Source organism: Schistocerca cancellata, chromosome 8, assembly GCF_023864275.1.
Source record: "Schistocerca cancellata isolate TAMUIC-IGC-003103 chromosome 8, iqSchCanc2.1, whole genome shotgun sequence".
NCBI lineage: Eukaryota > Metazoa > Arthropoda > Insecta > Orthoptera > Acrididae > Schistocerca > Schistocerca cancellata.
The window spans coordinates 378920485-378940868 of NC_064633.1; the positions used below are offsets into that span (position 1 = coordinate 378920485).

At 42.7% G+C, this 20384-nt stretch overlaps 1 pseudogene; it reads left to right on the forward strand.

The window, feature by feature from the left end:
* Positions 1 to 292: 292 nt before the first annotated feature.
* Positions 293 to 410, forward strand: LOC126095968 (5S ribosomal RNA; annotated as a pseudogene).
* The last annotated feature ends 19974 nt before the right edge of the window (positions 411 to 20384 follow it).

Consider the following 20384-nt stretch of genomic DNA (forward strand, 5'->3'; position numbering starts at 1 on the left):
AATTTCTTGAGGTCTTTCACCATTACCTTCACCCAGTTGGTTTTCACTCTGTTAGTTGTGACTAAGTTAAAAATCTTCTTGATCAGTCTGTTTTCGTTCATCTCATGTGTGTGTCCTAAGAACTTCGCCCTTCTTCTCCTGATGTTGTTTATAATCGTCTCTCATTGCTCGTACAGTTCTTATGTCGGTCTTCTTATTCAGACCCCTCTTTCTGAACCGGCCCTTAGATATTTCTATTTTCCTCTCTTGTTTTCTCATCTCGTTGATTTTCGTTCTTTCTTTGATTACTGTTGCCAACGGCCTTGCCACAGTGGTAACACCGGTTCCCGTCAGATCACCGAAGTTAAGCATTGTCGGACTGGTCTAGGACTTGGATGGGTGACCATCCCGTCTGCCGAGCGCTGTTGGCAAACGGGGTGCACTCAGCCCTTTTAAGGCAAACTGAGGAGCTACTTGATTGAGAAGCAGCGGCTCCGGTCTCGCAGACTGACAAAACGGCGGAAGAGCGGTGTGCTGACCACATGGCCCTCCATATATGCATCCAGTGACGCCTGTAGGTTGAGTTTGACACGGCGGCAGGTCGGTGCCGTTCGGCCTTCAAAAGCCTGTTCGGACGGAGTTTTTGATTGCTGTTATTTCTGTGGCATACAAGGCCTCCTGCTGTACTATAGTGTGTTAAGTTGGAATTGATGGATACACTTATTTTGTTGTAATGGTTTCATGTAAGTCTGTACGTTTTTTTGTAGTTTTATGATTCTATCTTCATTGGATGTCGACTTCAATCCCATTTTCTGTATAATCTCTCTTAGATATTTGAAACTTTCTGCTTGTGTTAACGTTCCATACTTCTCTACCAGTGAGTGTCTGTGGATTCTGTGACAAAGTACTGCGTTCTTTCATATGATATTTGTAGTCCTGTTTTGACTGAGATTTTGTGTAGTGTCTCTGGAGCTTCTTTGGCTTCTTTTCTATTAGTTGTTACGGTCGCTATATCATCAGCCAACATGTTATATTGGCGGTTCTATCCTTCTGTACCCCATCTTTACCCCCTGACTCCTATCTCCCAAACCCTGATTATTTTCTCCAGAACCGAATTAAACAGAACGGGTGAGAGGCCGTCTCCGTGTACCACTCCTGTCTATATTTCGCACTGTTCCGAGATCTCTCCCATAAGCTTCACTTTGGATGTTGTATTTGTTAATGTTTCCTGCATTAGTTTTCTGGTCTTGTTGTCCACCTTCATTTCGACTAGCGTGTTAAAAAGTATTTCTCTGCCTGTGGAACAGTATGCCTTCTTGTAGTCGATGAATGTTATTGTGGTGTTTCTGGACTTTTTTGTTGTCACCATTGTTCTCAGGGAACATATGTATTCACTGCATATTCCTTCTTTTCTGAGACGTCCTTGATAAGCTCCTATCTGTGGATCTGTAAGAGAGACTATTTGATTTAACAGGTCTTTGAATAGAATTTTGTATATCACAAATAGTAGTGAAATTCCTCTGTAGTTATTAGGATCTGTTTTGTCACCTTTTTTGTGGGTGGGGTGTATTAGGACTCACTTTCATTCTTCTGGTACCTTTTCTGTTTCTCAGACGTTGTCTATGATTCTGTGTATTTTGGGGGAAATGTGTTTGCGATCTAATTTCCAGATTTTCGCCATCAGCCCATCTTCTGCAGATGTTCTGTTATTTTTCAATGTTTTTATTATTTTCGCGATCTCCTCGTGAGTTGGGGGTTTGTAATCGAGGTTAGGTTCTGGCTTCTCGAACTGTAGATTTTGCATCGGTTTGTCACAATTTCGTAGTGTGTCGAAGCATTGCGCTAAAGTTTCACAGTTCTTTTTAGGGTTTGTCTCCAGGGTTCTGTCTTGTTTACTGCAGCACAATCTCGATGGCTGATATCCTGTCATATTTTCTCTGAATTTTCTGTAACAATTTTGTGTTGTTTCTGATGAAGTCCTCTTCCATCTCTTTCAGTAACCTCTTTTTCCCCTCAGAATTATTTTCTAAGTGGATAACCTGCTGAATACTTCCCATTACTCCAATTTTATCAGTTCATCCATTTTTTCTGACAGTTCTGCCCAGTTGTTACTGTCAATTTCCTTAATTTTTCTGATATTTCATTCTTGTTTACTTGTAGGTACTCTATGTCTGTTCTGAAAGTTTTTTTGTTTTTCTTTGTTTGTTTAGATTTGGAATAAGTGATGATCGAATTCGATATCTCCTTTCCTTGTTTTTACATTCTTAATTTCTCTGATGTTCTTCGTAGATATCGCTATGAGGTGTATACGAAATTGTCATAGTACGCTGTTGGGGGTTTTCCAATTCCGTAGTTTCTTGTATGGTTTCTGGAATTAAACTGACATGATTTTGAGGTCGACATTCCTGCAGAAGTTTATCGGATTCTCTTCATTTTTGTTTGTCCTCTTGTGGACCGTGTGTCTTCTTGTTGTGTCTCTGAATTTCTTTCCCTGCCTAATTGGCCATTAAAATCTCTCACTAACGCTTTTACGTGCTTCGTGAGGATTTTATTGTTGGTTTCTTCCAGAGCTTCCCAGAAATCATCTATCATCTGTGTTGTAGTTTTTTGTGGAGCCATGAGCATGGATTAGTGTATAGGCTTTGTTTCCATATTCATCGTGAATGCTGAAATCTTTTCTGATTTTGAAGTGGAATCTATTATGGAGTGCAGTATCGATTTGTGTACTACAAATCCTGTTCCAAAGTGTTTGAGATTTCTTCCTGTATTGGTTATTGCTGGTTTCCCCTTGTATATTCTGTAATTTTCGAGTCAAAGTGGTTCTCATCTGAGAATCGTGTTTCCTGTATTGCCATAATTTTGATACTGAATTTATCCACGCCGTTCGTCAGTTGTTTCAATTTACCTGGTTACAGTAATGTATTTGTGTTGAGTGTTCCAATATAAACATCCTCTTAGCTTTGAGGAGTTTTGAGAAGCTCCGATTCTTCTCTTCATAATATGTCTGATCCCATGGAATCCGGTGATCAGGTCTATTACGCAGCCATGCTGCCTGAGGCATGTGGTAGGAGATTCTGTCCCATTGTTCTGTCATGATTATAGGTTTTTGATGGTGAAATCCCAAGTGATCTCACATAATTCTGACTGGAGTTTTGAGCTCCCGGAAGACTGAATCATAGCCAAGCTCACAGAATCAACAGATGCTGGCTGTAGCACCGGTGGCTGCCATACAGACGTGTCTGGGTTTTGGGGTTTCACCCTAGGCAGGGGCCCTTACAGGATGCTACCATCTGGAACCGGATGGACCCGGATTTTTTAAGAGGTTGTTACACCTCCCCTTCCTCCTTTTTCATCAAAGAGATGAGGCCTCACGCATCTAACTGGCAATTGTGGAGTTAAGAAGCACTCTACACATCTGGGGTGTTAGGAGTATAAATGGAGATATTGTGTTTATTGATACCTTAATATTAAAAGTAATGCCTCCACCTTCGTAATTCTTCGACAGTTGGCAGCATTGGTATGTGACAGGTACTGGCTTGTTCCGTAGCCTCTTCTCTACAGCTCCAGTTGGCGGGAAGTCTTAGCATTAAACGGTTGTGTTGTTACAGTGTAAAGTACGGAACCCTGCGCAGACGGTCGGTCATTGCGATTTAAGCAACGTTCAGTCGCTGAATTCTTGACAGCAGAAGGTGTCACCCCAAAAGAGATTCATTAGAGAATGCAAGCAGTTTACGGTGATTGTGTTGATGTAAGTACTGTGCGTCTTTGGGCGAGTAAGTTCAAAGATGATGGGGCGGGGACATCTGACCTGCGTGACAAACAAAGAGTTGGTCGTCCTATGACAGCAACCACCGATTTTCACAAGAAAAATGTTGACAGGCTGATTCAGGACGATCGTCATATCACTCAGAGGGAAACTGCAAGCACAATCGGCATTTCATAAGAACGTGTGGGTCACATTATTGCTTTGTTTGACTATAGGAAGATCTGTGCACAATGGGTACACCGGATGCTGACTCCTGAAATGAAATCACACAGACCTGCAATTGACCAGGAACTTCTCTTGCGTTACGAGAATGAAGGTGATCCTCCATTCAATTGTGCCAGGAGACGGAACGTGGGTACATCATTACGACCCGGAGACAAAACGTCAGTCTATGGAGTATCGACACAAAGACTCGCCCCAGAAAAAGAAATTCAAGACGCAGCCCTCAGCTGGAAAAATCATGGCCACAGTGTTCTCGGACGCAGATAGTGTTATCCATGTTGATGTCCTTGATCGTGGAACAACAATAAATTCAGAGAGCTACATCTCAAGCTGCGAACTCTGAAACGACAGCTAACAAGGTTCCGAAAGGATAAGCGAAATGTTTACCTGCAGCATGACAATGGCAAACCACACACTTCACGTGCCACCACAGCAGGACTTTGAATCTCACCACCGTATGGCATCCTCCATAGAGTCTACATTTATCACCGTCTGACTTCCATCTGTTCCCGATAATGAAAGGCGATCTGCGGTGACATCATTATGCTTCTGATGAAGACGTTGAGAGAACTGAGAGACTGTGGTTGCGAAGACAGAGTGTCGACTTTTTCTGCGACGGCTTCCGAAAACTTGTTCATCGTTGGCAGAACTGTATCCAATTGGCTGGTGAGTATGTGGAAAAGTGAATATTGGTAATTAAAGATCACATTCTAAGGATTATTTCTGCATTTAATTTATTAAATATTCCCATCCAAACCCAGTTAACGAAGGTGGAAGCATTACTTTTCATTCAACCCTCGTACATACCCATTTCAGTACTTTTTTTCTCTGCTTCTAACAGTCTTTCCACACGTCACATAATTTACTACTTAATGTTTTCTGCACAGACGTAACTGCACCACTAAGTGGACTACGCCTGTCAATGTAGACTAACCTTTATGCATCCCCATATCCACACTTCAACACATGACCTGCTGCCGAGGGGAAAATAAGCATTAATGGCTGGTCTTGCCACATGACCTTGGAGGTACTAAACAACCTAAAAACGTACTACTCCTAATAGCTATAATTATTAGTCTTAAAATAATGTAAATACTGACGCAGATCTTGTGCCTGCATCAGATGTTGGAAGGACACGGAGATGCCGCGTTTGAAAGGGGCCTCCTTGGATCTCCATTTGACCAGCTGGTCGAATCATGCAATATCCAGATCTGTCGAGAGTTTGTATGTGTCTGTGGCCCGATGTTGGGCTATGTGGGAACGTGAGGGCAGGCACACACGTTACCAAGGTTCTGGTCAGCCACGTCTGACACATCGACAAGGGAGGATCGTTGTATTGTGCAGCAAGCACACTGTTATCCCTTCACTTTTGTACCTGCCGTCGGCGAACAATTAATGGACTCTCTAAAAAATTCTGTGTCATCCCGCACCATTTTTGGAGACTAGCAGCAGCTGGACCACGATTTCTTCCCACGCATGTTTAACACCATGGCACAAATGAATGAGTCTGATACGGTTCCATGATCGGGAGCCAAGGACTGCTCATGAATGGTGCCACATTGTGTTCATCAGTGCTTCGTAGTTCTTCGCAACCCTGAAAGACCATCGTTAGCAACTCTGGAGGTTGCACTGGGAGAGGTCCCATTCTTCCAGTGTCTTGGAGGTACACAGCATTGTTAGTTCTGGCGTCATGGTGTGTCGATCCATGGGATGAGGCTTCAGGTCGGTTGAAGGTCATTGAGAGAACTCTGACACCACAACTGTACTTCATAGACATCCTGTGTCCTCACGTCTTACCTCTCATGTGACAGTACCGCGATGCCATTTCTCAACAGGAAAATGCTCGTCCACACATCGCACTGGTCTCTATGAACTGTCTACGTGACGCTGAGGTACTCTCGTGGTCGGCGAGATCCCCAGATATATACGATACAGTAGTTAGTGAGTTATTCGAAATACCACAATACCACAAGCGCTACAATATCGTATTTATCCACCGACACTGGGTAAAGAAAGTGTCTCCACTGCTCCCCTGTACAGGAATACACATAATGTACACTCCTGGAAATGGAAAAAAGAACACATTGACACCGGTGTGTCAGACCCACCATACTTGCTCCGGACACTGCGAGAGGGCTGTACAAGCAATGATCACACGCACGGCACAGCGGACACACCAGGAACCGCGGTGTTGGCCGTCGAATGGCGCTAGCTGCGCAGCATTTGTGCACCGCCGCCATCAGTGTCAGCCAGTTTGCCGTGGCATACGGAGCTCCATCGCAGTCTTTAACACTGGTAGCATGCCGCGACAGCGTGGACGTGAACCGTATGTGCGTTGACGGACTTTGAGCGAGGGCGTATATTGGGCATGCGGGAGGCCGGGTGGACGTACCGCCGAATTGCTCAACACGTGGGGCGTGAGGTCTCCACAGTACATCGATGTTGTCGCCAGTGGTCGGCGGAAGGTACACGTGCCCGCCGACCTGGGACTGGACCGCAGCGACGCACGGATGCACGCCAAGACCGTAGGATCCTACGCAGTGCCGTAGGGGACCGCACCGCCACTTCCCAGAAAATTAGGGACACTGTTGCTCCTGGGGTATCGGCGAGGACCATTCGCAACCGTCTCCATGAAGCTGGGCTACGGTCCCGCACACCGTTAGGCCGTCTTCCGCTCACGCTCCAACATCGTGCAGCCCGCCTCCAGTGGTGTCGCGACAGGCGTGAATGGAGGGACGAATGGAGACGTGTCGTCTTCAGCGATGAGAGTCGCTTCTGCCTTGGTGCCAATGATGGTCGTATGCGTGTTTGGCGCCGTGCAGGTGAGCGCCACAATCAGGACTGCATACGACCGAGGCACACAGGGCCAACACCCGGCATCATGATGTGGGGAGCGATCTCCTACACTGGCCGTACACCACTGGTGATCGTCGAGGGGACACTGAATAGTGCACGGTACATCCAAACCGTCATCGGACCCATCGTTCTACCATTCCTAGACCGGCAAGGGAACTTGCTGTTCCAACAGGACAATGCACGTCCGCATGTATCCCGTGCCACCCAACGTGCTCTAGAAGGTGTAAGTCAACTACCCTGGCCAGCAACACCTCCGGATCTGTCCCCCATTGAGCATGTTTGGGACTGGATGAAGCGTCGTCTCACGCGGTCTGCACGTCCAGCACGAACGCTGGTCCAACTGAGGCGCCAGGTGCAAATGGCAAGGCAAGCCGTTCCATAGGACTACATCCAGCATCTCTACGATCGTCTCCATGGGAGACTAGCAGCCTGCATTGCTGCGAAAGGTGGATATACACTATACTAGTGCCGACATTGTGCATGCTCTGTTGCCTGTGTCTATGTGCCTGTGGTTCTGTCAGTGTGATCATGTGATGTATCTGACCCCAGGAATGTGTCAATAAAGTTTCCCCTTCCTGGGACAATGAATTCACGGTGTTCTTATTTCAATTTCCAGGAGTGTATATAAGAATACAGGTTGTAGACAAGCTTGGGTCTTTTTGAGGCAATAATTTACCAACAGCCGTATGTATTGTAGAAATTTATTTTATTTTATGAACTTCTATGTGCTACCGGTTTCGGCATTACATTGATGCCATCTTCAGGCCCCACTCGTCATAGTCGTAAAATCGCTATACACGGAAGGAGCCATATAACTGGATCCGTGAATCAAATCGTCCTGCAACAGCTTTTGGTGGCCAGGCGACACAGACTCATAGCACATAGAAGTTCATAAAATAAAATAAATTTCTACAATACACACGGCTGTTGGTAGATTATTGCATCAAGAAGTTCATGCCAGCCGTCGTCCCACGATCCACAATGGATCAACGAAGAAGCTTGGGTCTGGGCGTGAGTAGTGCACTGGTAGCCTAATGGTAAAGCGACCGCCTGCGATAAATAGGAAATCTAGGTTCGAGTACCGATCTGACACAAGTTTTCATTGTCGTCATACCATTATGCAACGAATGACAGCCTATATTCGCAACCGTAAATACATTTTATGTACTCCCTAGATATGTTGGATGTTAACTCAATCCCGACGCCAGCATGCATGATATTATGGACCAGTTGCAACTGTTGTGGACTAGTTTGCCACAGGAGAGAATACGACGGCTTTATATCACCCTTTCTAACTGCATTAGTGCCTAAATCCAAGCCAAAGTAGTTGAAACGTTATATTAACAAGCAACAAAATCACGACGTAACTCCTGAACCTCGTGATATATATATATATATATATATATATATATATATATATATATATGAAAATGGCGGTGGTTTGGGGTCAGTGGAAAGCATGGTATAGGGCGTCTGGCTCGGGTCCTAGAAGTAATAGATTTGTAACAGTTTGCTGTGTGTAGCTGTGGTGTCACCTGCTGCTCTGATTGCTGCTGCATATATATATATATATATATATATATATATATATAGAGAGAGAGAGAGAGAGAGAGAGAGAGAGAGAGAGAAACTCCGCCTAAGCCGGTCCCAAGCCCGGTTGTAAAAGGAGGAGGGGGAGGAGTAACACCTCGTAAAAAAACCTTGGTTCACCTGGCCCGGGTGATAGTACCTTGTGAGGGTCCCTTGCCAGGGATACGGCGAAGACCTCAACGGTAGGGAAGACGGAGATGAAGATCATCGGTACGGCGGAACTGGCGGAAGAGGCAAGCATTATCAACAAGATAAAGCATATTGAAAAGCCCAGACACGTCTGTGTGGCAACCACCGGTACTCTGGCCAGCGTCTGTTCACCATGTGAGGTGCGGCTGAACACCAAGCTCCAGGAACTAACAATCCCTGGTTCTAACTACCCAGCATTAGCTGGAACTTAATTACAAGCAGTATGATTCGTACAAGTAAAATTAATATTACCCCAGGTGGCCAATCCACTCGCCCTGTGGCGACAACCAAGCTATCGGATTCTGGGGAGCTTGGGCTCGTACGACAGAGAAAGTCGGAGTTCTCTAGTAAACGTCCACGAAAGTCCCATACATTTATTGGCACTTTTAACATTCAGACACTAATTCAGACAGGCAAACTTCATAATCTTACAACAGAACTCAACAAACAGAAAATTCAAATCCTTGCTCTCCAAGAGACCAGATTCACTGATTCAGAAACAATAGACTACAACAATTACCGTATCTTTAAAAGTAAAACAGACAAGAAAATTGGCAAAGGAGCTGCAATATTTGGCATGGCTTTTATTGTAAATAAGGACACCCTTGACTCTGTTATAGACATAAATCAAATCAGTAACAGACTAATGACCATGCGAATCAAGCACACCAACAAAATATATACATTTATTAATGTTCATGCACCTACCAACATTGCCAACAAAAAAGAACCGGAGAAGACAGAAAAATTTTGGGAAAAACTCGAAACTGAAATGTCCAAAATTCCAGAGGAGGATGTAAAAATTCTTCTAGGGGATTTCAACGCGCAAATTGGCAAAGAGAGGAACTATAAAAAAACAGTCGGTAATTACCCTGCACACAAATTCACAAACAAGAACGGCATGAGACTCATCGAGTTATGTCAGCAAAACAACCTAAAAATCGTGACAACATCACTTCGAAAAGACCCCAATAAACAAAAAACATGGACATCACCAAACCTTCAGCTTGGTGAATTTCAAATAGACCATGTTGCGATCTCCTATGACTTCCAGAAAGAAATACACGACGTTCAAGTCCGCAGAGGGGCAAATATAGATTCTGACCACTACCTTACCAGAGTTAAAATTAAATTCACTCCAAAAAGGAAACGCCAAAGGAAATCACCACTAATTCCCAAATTTGACTTGAAAAATATCAAGGAATCAGAAATTACAGAAGCATGGGATAAACAACCAACAAACAACTGGAAAGATTTCCGAACGAAAATTATACAGAAAGCAAGAGATTTGATTCCGTTAAAGAAAATATCCAAGCATCCATGGTGGAATTCGAATTGTGATAACGCATTAGAAGAGAGACAACAAGCCTTTTTAAATTACAATTGTGACAAATCAGAAACCACACAACAAACATTTTTCAAAGTGAGAAAACAAACAGCTAAAATACTTAGACAGACTAAAAGAAAATACCTTAATGAACAACTAAACACAATTGAAGAAAACTTTAGGAACCACAACACTCAAGATTTTTATAAAATATTCGCAAATCAAATCAAAGGATACACTCCACAAAATCTCTGCTTCCGGAAACAGAATGGAAAATTGGCACTAACTAACAAAGAAAATTGCCAAGAACTAGCTAAATATTTCTCACAACTCCTAAATTGCCCACAACCAAGTACAAGATTCCCCAGATTACAACCAGAACACACGAATGAGACTTCACCACCACCATCTCAAGAAGAAATTTATAGTCACATTAGAAAACTCAAAAACAATAAATCATCGGGAGAAGATGGAATTGTAGCTGAACTACTGAAAAACCTTGGTCCAAATTCGTTAAAAGAGATCACTAGCATCATCCAAGAAATTTGGCAGACAGAAAATATCCCAGAGGAGTGGAAGTGTGCACTAATTCACCCATTGCACAAAAAGGGAGAGAGATCAGACGTAAACAACTACAGAGGCATTTCACTTTTACCAGTTACCTACAAAATTCTATCTGCATGTCTCCTAAAGAGGGCACAAGAACAACTAGAACATACAATTTCAGACTACCAAGCAGGCTTTCGTCCTAATAGATCATGCCCGGAACAGATATTCAACCTTAAAACTATTTTAAAGATTAAAGCAATCAGGTCAAAACCAATAATCTGCACATTCGTTGATTTCAAAAAGGCATACGATTCCATAGACAGACAGTCTCTATGTCACATTCTCGAAGAACGAGGCCTAGACACTAAAACCCGAAAACTAATTGAACAAACACTAACAGAAACCAAATCAAAAATTAAATTCAGAGGGGAAATTTCGGAACCATTCTCAATTAAAACAGGAGTAAGACAAGGAGATGGGATCTCACCACTATTATTCAATATAGTTTTGGACAAAGTTATGAAAGAGTGGGAAGTAACACTAAGGAAACAAAGCTTGTGGAAGCCAATTGAACTAGGAAGAGGTAAAGGAAAATTGAACATCCCTTATTTAGCGTTTGCAGATGACTTGGCAATTATAACTGACAGTGAAGAAACAGCAGTAAAACAAATTGAGACACTTAAAGAATGTGCTGAGAAGGTTGGCCTGCAAATCTCCTTTGAGAAGACAGAATTCATCTGCTCAAAATTAGATATTTCGAAACTAAAAACAAAGTATGGTGAAATAACTAGAGTCAAGCACTTTAAGTATCTCGGTGAAGTTATTGAACCAACAGGACTTGAGAAAATAGCACAAAAAAACCGATTACAGAAAATCAAGAAAGCATTCGGACTTATTCAAAATATATATAACAAGAAATGTCTATCAAAAGGCACTAAAATCAGACACTACAACACAGTCATCAAACCAACAGTCACATATGCAAGTGAAACACTCTCCCTGAATAGAAAATTAGATTTACACGAAATTAAGAAAGTAGAGAGAAAAATTATTAGAAAAATCCTAGGACCACGATACACACAAGATGGATACAGGCTGCAGACTACCGAGACAACCGAAAAAATATCAAACATCGAGGCAGATATCAGGAAGAGGCGGATGAAGTTTTATGGACATATAGACAGATTACCTGGAAACAGGTTAACTAAACGTCTATTGGACTATATGACATCACTTAAGGCAACAATACCCTGGGTAACTGAAGTTAAGAAGGATTTGAAAAAGGCAAAAATTGACATAACAAACACATCAGACCGGGATACATTCAGAAGAAAAATCGACAAGTGGAAGTTTACTCCAGAGACGGAATCTAAACCTTTCCGACCAAAGTGGACCGAAGAAAGGAAGAAGACCTTTGGGGAGGCAATGAAGAAATACTGGGAAAATAAGAAGAACATTAAGAAATGTTAATCACCTGCTTATCGTTCTCCCATGGGGACATTCGCTAATAATAATAATAATATAGAGAGAGAGAGAGAGAGAGAGAGAGAGAGAATCAACAACAACAACAAAGTAATTATTGAAGAGTAATGAAATTTCGACAATAAATTTCTCTTGGTAACATATTTAAGCGATTAACACTGGTCCCGGCGGAGGTTCGAGTCCTGCCTCGGGCATGGGTGTGTGTGTTTGTCCTTAGGATAATTTAGGTTAAGTAGTGTGTAAGCTTAGGAACTGATGACCTTAGCAGTTAAGTCCCATAAGATTTCACACACATTTGAACCATTTTTGATTAACACTGCGAGATCATCGGTAATGTAGGCGCAAGATAAGCCACTGAAAATGTGAAATGCTGGTACATTAATAACAGGTGTAGCCGCCAGAATGCAGAATGAAAGCATGCAGACGTGCATCCATTATGCTGTACAGGTGTCGGATGTCAGTTTATGGGAAGAAATCTCATGCCTATGGTATATGGTCGGTCAATACAGGAACGATGAGACTGGAGTTATCGACCGATGATGCCCATATGTGCTCCATTTGAGACAGATCTAGTGATCGAGCGGGCCAAGGAAACATGTCGACACTCTGTAGAGCATGTTGTGTATGATGGGCGAGCGTTATCCTCTTGGTAAACAGCCCCTGGGATGCTGTTCATGAATGGCAGCACAACAGGTCCAATCACCAGACTGAGGTACAAATTTCCAGCCAGGCTACGTGTGAGAGCCAGAAGAGTGCTCCTGCTGTGATGCGAAATTGTACGCCTGATCATAACCTCAGGTGTAGGCCCAGTTTGTTTAGCACGAGCACATGTTGGTTGAAGGCCCTCAACTGGCCACCTTTAACCAACACACAGCCATTAGTAGCTCCTAGGCACAACCAGCTTTCGTCAAAAAACGCAACAGACATCCACCCTGCTCTCCAACGAGCTCTTGCTTGACACCACTGAAGCCGTTAATGGCCAGTCAGTGGAAAGCATGGTATAGGGCGTCTGGCTCTGGTCCTAGAAGTAATAGATTTGTAACAGTTTGCTGTGTAGCTGTGGTGTCACCTGCTGCTCTGATTGCTGCTGCAGATGCAGTACGATGCACCAGACCCAATAGGTGGCGCATTGGTTAGCACACTGGACTCACTTTCGGGAGGACGACGGTTCAAACTGCGTCCGGGATTCACATTTAAGTTTCCCGTGATTTCGCTAAATCGCTCCAGGCAAATGCGGGGATGGTTCCTTTGAAAGGGCACGACAGATTTCCTTCTCCATCCTTGATGCAATACGACCTTGTGCTCCGTCTCTAATGACCTCGATGTCGACGATAACCTCAGTCTTCCTTCCGTTCTTACGATGGTCTTCCATCTCGGTAGTGCCACGTGGCGGTCCAGATCCCACTCTTCTTGCGATCATACATTATCGTGACAAGCGCGATCAACAATCATATACAGTGGCTACATTCCTGCCACGTCATTCTGTAGTATCACAGAATGAACACCCAGATTCTCGTAGACCAAGTACTCGAGCTCGTCGAAACTCAGTGAAATGTTGATAATGGCGTCTTTGTCATCTTGGAAGCGTTCTTGAGTAGCATCGAGTTTACTCGTCCAATCTGAAAGGTAACTAACGTTCACCACCGTTACAGCGTGTACTTAAAGCAAACCTGATGTGCATCCTCATACTGACGCCACTAGCGTCTCTGTTATGCAACTCGCGCAATATGAATAGACACCATCTTTTAGATACAGAAAGACGCCTATCAAATCGCTTATGTCTCACAACTCCATCTTGGTATTACGATTTCTTTCGCGTCTATGTCTACATCTGAAGACGACGTGACAATACTGGAACTGTCACAAATAAATAAATAACTAATAGATATATGTATTTTAATGTTGTTGTTGTTGTGGTCTTCAGTCCTGAGACTGGTTTGATGCAGCTCTCCATGCTACTCTATCCTGTGCAAGCTTCTTCATCTCCCAGTATCTACTGCAACCTACATCCTTCTAAATCTGCTTAGTGTATTCATCTCTTGGTCTCCCCCTACGATTTTTACCCTCCACACTGCCCTCCAATGCTAAATTTGTGATCCCTTGATGCCTCAAAACATGTCCTACCAACCGATCCCTTCTTCTAGTCAAGTTGTGCCACAAACTTCTCTTCTCCCCAATGCTATTCAATACCTCCTCATTAGTTACGTGATCTACCCACCTTATCTTCAGCATTCTTCTGTAACACCACATTTCGAAAGCTTCTATTCTCTTCTTGTCCAAACTAGTTATCGTCCATGTTTCACTTCCATACATGGCTACACTCCATACAAATACTTTCAGAAATGACTTCCTGACACTTAAATCTATACTCGATGTTAACAAATTCCTCTTCTTGAGAAACGCTTTCCTTGCCATTTCCAGTCTACATTTTATATCCTCTCTACTTCGACCATCATCGGTTATTTTACTCCCTAAATAGCAAAACTCCTTTACTACTTTAAGTGTCTCATTTCCTAATCTAATTCCCTCAGCATCACCCGACTTAATTTGACTACATTCCATTATCCTCGTTTTGCTTTTGTTGATGTTCATCTTATATCCTCCTTTCAAGACACTGTCCATTCCGTTCAACTGCTCTTCCAAGTCCTTTGCTGTCTCTGACAGAATTACAATGTCATCGGCGAACCTCAAAGTTTTTACTTCTTCTCCATGAATTTTAATACCTACTCCGAATTTTTCTTGTGTTTCCTTTACTGCTTGCTCAATATACAGATTGAATAACATCGGGGAGAGGCTACAACCCTGTCTTACTCCTTTCCCAACCACTGCTTCCCTTTCATGCCCCTCGACTCTTATAACTGCCATCTGGTTTCTGTACAAACTGTAAATAGCCTTTCGCTCCCTGTATTTTACCCCTGCCACCTTCAGAATTTGAAAGAGAGTATTCCAGTTAACATTGTCAAAAGCTTTCTCTAAGTCTACAAATGCTAGAAACGTAGGTTTGCCTTTTCTTAATCTTTCTTCTAAGATAAGTCGTAAGGTCAGTATTGCCTCACGTGTTCCAACATTTCTACGGAATCCAAACTGATCTTCCCCGAGGTCGGCTTCTACCAGTTTTTCCATTCGTCTGTAAAGAATTCGCGTTAGTATTTTGCAGCTGTAACTTATTAAACTGATAGTTCGGTAATTTTCACATCTGTCAACACCTGCTTTCTTTGGGATTGGAATTATTATATTCTTCTTGAAGTCTGAGGCTATTTCGCCTGTTTCATACATCGTGCTCACCAGATGGTAGAGTTTTGTCATGACTGGCTCTCCCGAGGCCATCAGTAGTTCAAATGGAATGTTGTCTACTCCCGGGGCCTTGTTTTGACTCAGGTCTTTCAGTGCTCTGTCAAACTCTTCACGCAGTATCTTATCTCCCATTTCGTCTTCATCTACATCCTCTTCCATTTCCATAATATTGTCCTCAAGTACATCGCCCTTGTATAAACCCTCTATATACTCCTTCCACCTTTCTGCCTTCCCTTCTTTGCTTAGAACTGGGTTGCCATCTGAGCTCTTGATATTCATACAAGTGGTTCTCTTCTCTCCAAAGGTCTCTTTAATTTTCCTGTAGGCAGTATCTATCTTACCCCTAGTGAGACAAGCCTCTACATCCTTACATTTGTCCTCTAGCCATCCCTGCTTAGCCATTTTGCACTTCCTGTCGATATCATTTTTGAGACGTCTGTATTCCTTTTTGCCTGCTTCATTTACTGCATTTTTGTATTTTCTCCTTTCATCAATTAAATTCAATATTTCTTCTGTTACCCAAGGATTTCTATTAGCCCTCGTATTTTAATATGTATGTAAAATTGATCATTTTATAGGAGTGAAGTTGAGAGCAATGAGATAAGGTGGAAAAAAAGAAGCGAGAAAAAGGAGACTGTCTGCTCACTAGTACTGGAAATTATTTTATCATTATCAAAGAGATGTGTGCAGAAAGTTCTTCAGCTTCTTCTTCGCTTTCCGTGATGCTGTAACGTTCACAAGCTTCGTGGGCGTAGTTTTTGGAGATGTATAGTAACTACGAAAGAGAACAATATCGTTTCATGGGAATACGGCCATTACAAGAAGAAGAGACAGAGTGATAGAACATGTGTTAACATGGTACTAGAGGGAGCTGCAGGTTGCAAGTGCTACTATGAGATGAAAATGTTGACACAGGAGAGATGGGCTGCATAAAAATTTAACGCAGATGAGTGGGAAAAAGAAACCCGTAGTGTTAAGATAATGCATTAGTAGTACATTGCTTGATGAAGTTACGACGGTTAAATATGCAAGCGTAACGTTTGCAAAGCGATATCAAATTTAATGAGCATCTGAGGACTGTGTTAGGAAAGGCGAATGGCCGACTTCGGTTTATTGGCATAATTTTGGGAAAGTGTGTTTCATCTGGAAAAGGGACGACATATAAGATGCCATTGAAACCAGTTCTTAAGTACTGCTCGACTGTTCGGGATCCGTAAGTGGTCGGATTAAAGGGAAACGTCTAATCAATTCAGAGGCGGGCTGCTAGATCTTTTACCGGTAGGTTTGAACATGACGCAAGTATTAGGGAGATGCTGCGGGAACTCAAATGGGAATCCGTGGCGAGAAGGGGTGACGTTCTTTTCGAGGATCACTATTGAGAAAACGTAGACAACCAAGGCTGCCTGCAGAACGATTCTACTGTCGCCAACCTTTTCAAAAAAAAAGGACCAAAGATGAACGCAGCCGTGAAGTCACCATACGGTGCCAGGTTCACCATTCTTCACGCACAGAGACTCAGAGACTGGAGATGAAAATCCCCACACTCAGAAATTTCGCGTAAGGACCACGAAGGTAAGATACGAGAAATTAGAGCTCATTAGTAGACATATGGACAGTGGTTTTTTCCCTTTCTCTATTTGCGAGTGGAACAGAAGAGGATATGACTCTCCGCCAGATACAGTACGTTGGCTTCAGGAGTATGCATGTAGATGTTCATATGAATGTAGAATATATATACCCTGTGAAGACAGATGATAAGGCTGGGATAGAGGGAAGAACACTGAAAAGAAGGGTCAAGATGAAAGGACATACGAATGTCACATAGTGTATCTAGTTAAGCTGTAACGATAGGCAGGAAAGAATTTGTACTGGGCAGAAATAATGAATTATTATTACTGTATAAAAATTTGTTATGTTCTACTTTTATACTTGCAGTCTCCTACGGAGACATTCAGCAAACTTCACTTGGTTTATAGATGTACTTAGTATCAGCCGTCATATTCAATGTTTCTTCTCAGATAATCACGAACGGCGAGATCTTTCATGATCAGTTCCAACTGTTTCAAGTCAACTTATACCAAGATCTTTTTAACAGGTGTTCTGTAGGAAAAGGAGGCTAGAAATACATCCTCTGTCAATGTCGTTAGATCATAATAAGTAGTTGCATTCAGTTGATTTAATATTGCTTTATAGAATTCAACTACACGTTTCGGGAAACAATGCTCTTAACATAATAATGCTGACTTTTAGTTTGTGGCGTTTATTAAATAAAGTAAAATAAAAGAAACATTGGAATGTAAGTCCTAGTATTTCTTAAATACGTCCACTTCACAGTAAAGAAACGCACAACTAGCCGCGCACTGTGCATATGCAGCGTGTGTTTATATTTCCACTGATATTGTTTGCTATTATTTGCTTCCATAGAGTACGAAGTACTTATAAATATTCACATGCGTTAAAATAAACCCAAGAGCCTGTTAAAACTTCCAGTTCTATAGTTATCTATTTGCACATTAAGAACATCGTTGAACTTCTCCTCATGAATCGTACTTTCTAATTCTTCCAGCAAATCGAGCTTGCTTCGTCCTTTCTTTTCCATGTGCAGGTCGCCTTCTATATTGTTTAAGGTTGGCCTGTTTCTTACAAGTGATCGGCTGCTGTTCTGATACTTCCTCAGTCTGAATACGTCTTTGTGTTCTTGGTATCTGACCGAAAAATTTCTTCCTGTTTGTTCAACATATTTTGTATAATAAAACGCGCTGTGTATTTTATGCACTCCCTGCTTTTCAGTTTTGTTCACCTTATTGTTGATATCGTTTTAGGTTATGTGTGACTAAATTCTTTTTCTGGAACGCTACTTTGACCCTGCGAGGCTGAAAAATGCTTTTTATCTTTTGTAAGTCTGTTGCTCTATATGGCGTACGGCCCACCTTGATTATACTTCAGTTCGTGTCTTCTCTCTTCAGTCTTACACAGCAGTTTTTACTGATATCTACATTGCAAAATTTGTTAACTGCAGTCTTCTTAAAAACGTTCAGTTCTATCTCATTACTACTGATAAATTTGTGACATGACTGTCACATATCGCTATGCGCTATCGTTTCATTTTTCCGCCACTATTTCGCGACTCTTTTATTGCATGTACTGGGCATGTTTGATAGAGAGGAAAGATCTGTGTTTTTCTCGATGGGATGGTGTGTTCCCATTCTGGCCTCCACTTCCCGTTTGTCGGTAGAAGGTAGCTCGTGAGTCTCCTTTGGGGAGATGGGCATCCCCAGGAAGCTGAGCAATTTCGCAAAGTGCTTTTGTTGGTGCCTGTCATTTCTGGTGGGCAGAGATCACCGTGACGTCATTACCGTCCTCATAGAATAATTGAGCACGACATTTTTACTGTACGTACATCAAAGAATGGGACGTCATGGTTCCGGCCGAGCGGCACGAGAAAGTATTTTCGTGTATCCAGCCGAATGACTTGCTCCTGCCACCGTTCTCAGTGCGGAGAGTTTGACCAATCAGTGGGACACTGCTCCAGGCCCGTACGAACCTCTTATATAATAGTATGCATTTTGTAGGCGAAGAATGGGAAGTTTCTACTGCGTTCCCCTGTTTAATCGCGAAGTAAGGGATATTCTGGATAATGACATTGGCGGTCTGACTGGCAAATCTGAGCTGATTCTGAAGAAATGTAGGTTTTGCAATTGCTTTAGCACGTTGCGTAATTTCAGCAATTTGCAACATACTTCTTCTACCACGCAACTTATATTGTCTGTTTGATTATAATTTTAGTCTTTTTTTCATCTCGCTGACTTTGAATTCAAGAGCTACCCAGAAGAGGAACCATTGCTGCATTTTCTCCACACAGTCTCCCAGTCTCCCCCCCCCCCCCCCCCGCCACCACAGGATTAGCGCTATCTTGTGTAATTTCTACTGAGATTTTAGAGACCTGTGCTCTTTGTCAATTTTTGTGAATAGTTAGCATCATACAGAGCAAATAAAAATCTGTTATAGTCACGATTGGCTTGGATTTCAAGATCCCATAATTGCCTATAACTGTTCCATGCTCATTCGACCCACAAATAGCAAATGTTATCTGTTGTATACGTAAGCTATTGTTCTCTCTATGACGGCGTTTTCGTTTCATGCAGCTGCTGATCGAAGTTAAAAACACATTAATCATCGAGTTTCAAAGTACAACAACCACTACCTCACATTCGAAAAATGGATAATGTTAAAGGTCACTGAACTCCTATAGCAAATATTGATGAGGGAATCTGTCTTTGCAACGACAATTCCAGTAATCGCCTCATCATTATGAACCAAATCGGGATGGGTGGCACAGTGCTTGAACCCCGATACTTTGCTTGGTAGGACGGTTACACGTTCCAGTTTGCTGAATGTGTTCTGCGCTTACGTTTACCACAACAGTGTGACGCTTCCTTCAGTTTCCCTGTTCGCCAGGTGTGCAGCTACTTCGGCCTCCCTCAGCGTCTCCTACTGGCTGTCGCGGGCCTCCGCATTCCACCGCCTGTGGCCGGCGTTCACACGTCACTTAGCACGGCCGCTGTGTACACAGCCGATGCATTAGGAGGCTGCAGGCCGAGCAGCAGACACCCGGTGGTCACTCTGTGTTCCCCCAGGTTCCGGTCGACACCTAACAGAGGCCCTGTTGAGACTGCACCGAACTGGGAGCTCCGCGCTGACTACCATCACTGTGCGTTTCAGTAACGAGTTGCTCTAAACCACGTGATGTCTCATGTTGTCTCGGAGTGTCTCATTCTTGAAGAGTATTGTCATTCATTGTTCTGTCTCAGTTACATGTTTTCTTTAAAAAAAATTGTTGGTATCTTTCGATTACCCAGGATCTCTTCAGATCTAAAACAAAGTAAAATAAATATGTACCATCTAACATTTTATAATAAGTATGAAATATGAACTCTAAATAAATGTGGACTATAGCTAACAAGGAAAGGATTTGGTGCGATCGAATTTTTGAAATTATCTATATGGTGATGTAGGTATCACACACTGCAGGCAATGATCCTGGTGGGCCCTCATTTGCGAGAAACTGACGAAAAAAATATTCCGAATTTTGTGACACTCTGTAGCGTTAAAAAAAGTTGCATTCTGTAG